This window comes from Elgaria multicarinata, chromosome 2, assembly GCF_023053635.1.
Source record: "Elgaria multicarinata webbii isolate HBS135686 ecotype San Diego chromosome 2, rElgMul1.1.pri, whole genome shotgun sequence".
Lineage (NCBI taxonomy): Eukaryota > Metazoa > Chordata > Lepidosauria > Squamata > Anguidae > Elgaria > Elgaria multicarinata.
In genome coordinates this window covers 158,620,371-158,626,809 of record NC_086172.1, presented here as the reverse complement: position 1 = coordinate 158,626,809, position 6,439 = coordinate 158,620,371, and the positions used below count along the sequence as shown (strand labels likewise).

At 43.3% G+C, this 6,439-nt stretch overlaps 1 long non-coding RNA gene across 1 annotated transcript; it reads right to left on the bottom strand.

Moving 5' to 3' along the window:
- Positions 1–240: 240 nt before the first annotated feature.
- LOC134413591 (uncharacterized) lies at positions 241–2,878 on the bottom strand. The gene is made up of 3 exons (XR_010026551.1): positions 2,799–2,878; positions 1,715–1,887; positions 241–343 (listed from the first exon to the last, which is right to left on the bottom strand). It is a non-coding gene; the product is annotated as an uncharacterized LOC134413591 (long non-coding RNA).
- Between the last annotated feature and the right edge of the window lie 3,561 nt (positions 2,879–6,439).

Here is a 6,439-nt window from a genome sequence, read left to right as displayed (position 1 = left end):
GAGGGGTGTTCTTGAATTGGCAATTAAGACTCATTAGCTTTACGAAAGGCCTGTTCCTGGTGTAGATGAAAACTGCTAGAACTAGTTTGTTGATACGGATCAACACAGCTGCCTTCTGCTTTTTGTTTGGACTCTCGTTGGAGGCCTGTCATGATGAGTGCCCCCAGCTCTCTCTTGACTGCAGATCTGCTGGAAGAAATGGGGCAAGGAAGAGGAGCACATAGAGGCATACCCGTTGCATCAAGAGGCCTTCATTATAGCTGACGTAATGGAACAACTCTGTATTTTTAGCTCTTAGTTCATTGTACTTTGACTGAAGCTCAGCAACTTTGCTTATCAGCACCTAGATTGAAGCCACAAAGCGGGAGGTTAGGGATATGCCATAGTTGTCAAGAGAAGAAGATAGCTTTGGCATGGGATTCCAGCCACTTCTGCAATTGCAGGGGCACACAAATGCTTCCCGAGTGTAGCCTTGTGGCACTGAAATTATACTGTTTGGTCTTCAGGAGTGCATTCCACAATTTAGCCAACAGCACCAGAAAAAAACGCCTTTCCCGCCTGCACGAGAAATGGGATTCTGCAGGCCTCTCCTACAGAATTTAATAACTGGACAGGTTCTTAATTAATGAGAGGGGCAGTCCCTTTGATAACCCTCCATGGTTAAAACTCAACACCTTGAACTGAGCCCAGGGACAGTGACATCATAGAATCATAGAATAGCAGAGTTGGAAGGGGCCTACAAGGCCATCGAGTCCAACCCCCTGCTCAATGCAGGAATCCACCCTAAAGCATCCCCGACAGATGCTTGTCCAGCTGCCTCTTGAAGGCCTCTAGTGTGGGAGAGCCCACAACCTCCCTAGGTAACTGATTTGCCACCCTCCTCAGTGAGCATTTGTATGTGAACCTTTGGCTACCTAGAGTCCTCCATCAGCAGCCCTGTTCACTAGAATGTTGGATATACTTCACTAGCAGCTCCTAATTTCAAATTGTAAAGCACTTGTTTCTTTACACTATAATAGGGACCACACTGAAATATACAGAAGTGGTACACAATGAGATCGGAGTGGAGAAAGAATCCTAGCTAGGGTGACCATATGGAAAGGAGGAGAGGGCTCTTGTATCTTTACCTGTTGCATAGAAAAGGGAATTTCAGCAGGTGTTGTTTGTATGCACGCAGCACCTGGTGAAATTCCCTCTTCATCACAACAGTTAAAGCTGTAGGAGCTATACTAGAGTGATCAGATACAAAAGAGGGCAGGGCTCCTGCAGCTTTAATTGACATCATGAAGAGGGAATTTCACCAGGTGCTGCATGCATACAAATGTCATCTGCTGAAATTATTATTATTATTATTATTATTATTATTATTATTATTATTATTATTATTATTATTATCCCATCTTTTGCCCAATGCTGGGCCTCAAGGCAGCCTTACAAAGTTTAAAACATACATTTTTGGGGCGGGGGACATAAACGTTTAAAATACACAACAAAATTATAAGACATTAACATAGATGGAGGGTCAGATTACTCTCCAAAGGCCTGCTGGAACAAAAAAGTTTTAGCCTGCTTAAAAAAAATTCTTTTCAGAAGATAGAATTGACCCGATCTAAGGTTTCTGCGGAAGACTGGCATCCTCAGAGTCCTGTGCCTGTGAAGTAAATGGACAGGCTTGTATAAAACATCATAAAACTACATGCTCAGTTAACATTACACATTTTGTGGTGTCGTGTTCCTCTTGCAAGACCCTGAATTCATGTTGGGTGTTTTCAAGGTTATATAGCTGGATACAGAAATTCTTCATCATGGTGTTATTTGCATCCATCAGTGCCCTGTGCCTTTTGATGAGGGTTTTGACCACAGTATCTTCCCAATATCCCAGATAGTCTACAACAGGAAAGAAGGAAAATGATGTTGCACATGGAGAAGATGGAGGAGCCTATGTCTGCATCAGACCAAATTTCAGATATTAGATCTGTACTGGTTACACTCCAGTCTTTTGTATCTAACGCCTGCCAATCCAGGGCCTAGCAGTTCAGTCAAGCACATGCTCATCAAATGTGATTAAAGGAACACACAAGTCAAATGTGGCAATTATCGCTTTAAAGTACTCAAAAGTGTCACATGTGATGCAGATGCTCATCATGACCCCAAGGAGAGTGCAAAAATCCAGGCAGTTACGTTGATCCATCTCTCTCTCTCTCTCTCTCTCTCTCTCTCTCTCTCTCTCTCTCTCTCTATATATATATATATATATATATACACACACATACATACATACGTTGTAGGTCCTTCATAAAGCTAATGACCTGATTGGAGTCCACCTAGAGAAGAGCCTCCACTGTCGTGGCCCCTTTTCTGTGGAACTCCATGCCCCTGGAGGTCAGGCAGGCTCCAACACGCTGTTCCTTCCTTCTGGCACCTACTGAAAACATTCCTATTCCAGAAACCATTTCCTAACTGACCAGCCAAAGTTGTTTATTGGCATTGTATTGGTACTCTGTTTTAGAAAGAACAATTTTAATATAGTACTTTAATATTTCATCTCTTAATGTTTTGCCCTTCTGTTCACTGCTCCAGAAACTGTCTTAGATGTGGAGCAGTATTGAAATGTTGTAAATAAAGTAAAATAAATAAATAAATAAACAAAGGATATGAATTACCCATTCAAAATCAACCCACCACAATATACTTTGCATTGTAACAGGGACAGTTTGCAACAATATATTGTTGCTGGAAAAATCCATTACCATCCGTTACCCAAAAGGAAACAGCAATTGTTTAGTGACTGTACTCACTGGATGGCAAGACATCGCGGATTTTCTGTATGAAATCTTCCAACCTTTTATATTTGGCCACTTTCTCCTGTAATTCCTGTTGTCTGAAGAAATATATCAGAGATGTTTAGAATGTGTATTATTAGTAGGGTGGCCACCATGTATCCTACTTTACATAGGGCTGTCCTCTATTTGAAGAGCTATCCAGTCTAAGTCCAGAAGGGACAGTGGGTGCCTTGGCATGGACCACCGAAAGTTAGAACTTGGAAAGCAGACTGTGCAGGCATTCAAGCCATCTGGTCACAACCATCCCCACTATGGGGAGGTGTGAAGTTATAGTAATCCTTTCTCAATTTGGATCTCTACATACATACAAATTAGCATACGCATATTTTATGCGAATCAATGTCTGCTTTTCTCCTCTTTTTCAGTTGATGCATTTCCTCAATTTTGGTGATGCATATGTGGCCACCCATTACCAGGGACTGCTGGAAAACCAGCATTGGCATACCTGGTGGGTCTCACTTCCTACATATATATAGAAAATCGCAGACTCCTACATGTTGAATACATGTGCCGCCCTAACCCTCCAAGGCTACATATGTTTGCCCAGAAGTAAGTTTGAATGAATTCAGCTGGACTGGTTTCATGTGAAATAGAACTTTGATGATCTGAAAGTAACTCTGTCTTGCTGTGCCAAGGGTCTCCGGATCAGGAATGTTAACAATCCATGCTGGTTGTACAATAATGTGCCTCATACACGTGGCTCAGCTAGCTCCAGTAGCAAAGGCAGTAGGCCTATGTACACCAGTGGCTGGCCACTGTGTGAACAAAGTACTGGACTAGATGGACTATTCATCAGATCCAGCATGGCTCTTCTTAGGTTCTTACGTTTTTAAATCAGTCCCAAATTTACCAGGCACTTACCTGCATTTGAGTTTTTTAAGCTGTCTTCTCAAGACAGCTATTTCGCGCCTCTTTAATGCATTGTTTTTTCGTTCTGTCTTGTATTTCTCAAGAGCACGCTGCTCCTTCACTTCACAGTCTTTAAGATATCTGTCAAACCCAAGAGCATGAGTCCTGCTCTGACCAATGAAGGAAAGAGAAGAACAAGAGTGAAGAGAAAGTGGTTTGTTTCAGAAAAAAAAGGAGAAAGCATTCATCCTGCCATCTCTTAAAGATGGTGCATGTTTTTAATGTACAACAACAACAAAACTGGGTGAAGACAGATGTAGGCTACACTCCCATACACCATCCTTCTTTCCCCAGCCTGGCACTTCTGTTGGACTACAACTCCCATCGCCCCAACCAATTTCCATACTGTCCGGGGTTGATGGAAGTTGTAATCCAACATATCCGGAAGGCACCAGGTTGGTGTACACGCTTATGTAGGAATAATTCCCCTTTAACTTAAGAGGGGTTACTTCTGTGTGGGCATGTATCGGATTGCCCTGGTAGAACAGTAAAGTCCAAACAACTTGAGAAAAGTTGAGCCATGAAGTTAAGTATCAGCTCTAGAGCAGGGATGGACAAGTTGAACCTACCGGGAGACATCCCTGTCCCCACCACTGCACTTACAAATTTTCTGGTGTGATGGCAGGGACGGGGACGGCAGGGGTGGGGGGGAATCCACAGTTTGATGCACAGTGGAAAAGTTAGGCTGAGTTTGCACGACACGCTAATCAACTGGGGGAGTAATAGGAACAGAATGGGAAACAACCGTTGATTAGCGTGTCGTCTGAACTCAGCCATAGTCTTAGCTAGTTTGTATTAGAGCTAAATAGGCCCTAATTGCTGCTTCCACGCTGCCAAATTTTGACAGCAAACCACCAAAAACTGTTTTGCCACCACTGCAGCAAATGTGGCAGGGAGCAGTGGAGGCCACGCAGAAAGGCAGGGGGGCTGCATGTGTCCCACCTCTGCTCCAGAGAATCTCCTTTCTTGGCAGTCTTCATCAAAAGCCCAGAGGGCTAACGGTAGAGTGACCATATGAAAAGGAGGACAGGGCTCCTGTATCTTTAACAGTTGTATTGAAAAGGGAATTTCAGCAGGTATCATTTGTATATATGGGGAACCTGGTGAAATTTCCTCTTCATCACAACAGTTAAAGCTGCAGGTGCCCTGCCCTCTTTTAAATCTGGTCACTCTAGTATAGCTCCTGCGGCTTTAATTGTTGTGATGAAGAGGGAATTTCACCAGGTTCTCCATATATACAAATGACACCTGCTGAAATTCCCTTTTCTATGCAACTATTAAAGATACAGGAGCCCTGTCCTCCTTTTCATATGGTCACCCTAGCCAATGGGAAATTGCTTAGGCGCAGCGTATCATGCTTTAAATTGAGAAATAACATTAGATAAGGCAACGAGCTTGCAATCCTAAATCAACATACCTGGGAGTAAGTCACATTGCACTCAATAGGTCTTACATCTGAGTAGTCACAGAGAGGTTTGTGCTGTAAGTGCCTTCTGATTTTAAGAATCCATGTGTCCTGTTTAGTAACAAATGCATTCTTTTAATGGGGACTAACCTGGGGCCCTCTAGATGTGTTGCTGGCTGCAGATGATGGGAGGTGTAATCCAACACATCTGGAGGGCTCCAGGTTGGAAAAGGCTTATACCCACTTTAAGCAAGAAAGTCATATAATACAAATCTGACAATTTACAAACATTGTATTAAATAATAGCACATTGGCTAGGGTGACCATATGAAAAGGAGGACCGGGCTCCTGTATCTTTAATAGTTGCATAGAAAAAGGAATTTCAGCAGGTGTCATTTGTATATATGGAGAACCTGGTGAAATTCCCTCCTTTTCACAACAGTTAAAGCTGCAGGTGCCCTGCCCTCTTTTAAATCTGGTCACTCTAGTATAGCTCCTGCAGCTTTAACTGTTGTGATGAAGAGGGAATTTCACCTGGTGCTTCCTGCCTACAAATGACACCTGGAGCCCTGTCCTCCTTTCCTAGGGTGACCATATTAAAAGGAGGACAGTGCTCTTATATCTTTAACAGTTGCATAGAAAAGGGAATTTCAGCAGGTGTCATTTGTATATACAGAGAACCTGGTGAAATCCCCTCTTCATCACAACAGTTAAAGGTGCAGGACCTATACTAGAGTGACCAGATTTAAAAGAGGGCAGGGCACCTGCAGCTTTAACTGGTGTGGTGAAGAAGCAATTTCACCAGGTTCCCCATATATACAAAAGACACCTGCTGAAATTTCCTTTTCAAGGAAAAGGTTAAAGATTCAGAAGCCCTGTCCTCCTTTACATATGGTCACCCTACCTAAACTTTAGTTACTGGCAGTAGGAACTTTAACCTAAAATACACTTGTATTTTTGGTCCTGCCCCTTTTCCCTTGGCCCAGCTCCCACCATGGGAATCTCCAAAATGGAATTCATCCCTTGGGCTGAAAGAGGCTTATTTATTACTACATTTCTATACCAAAGTTCTTCACGCCACCACAGGCGAAACCCAAACCCCCCATTTCCCAAGTGATGCTTACAGCCTCTTCTTTCTGGACCAGTTCCCCTCTGCGCTGGGCAAGCACTTCCAGCTTCTCTCTGAACTCTTGCCTCTTTGCTGCCAGTTCTGCAGTCAGCCGCTTGTCTTCAGCTGTGCTCTTCACCAACCGGCAGGTTTGTAACGCCTTTCTGTGCTGCT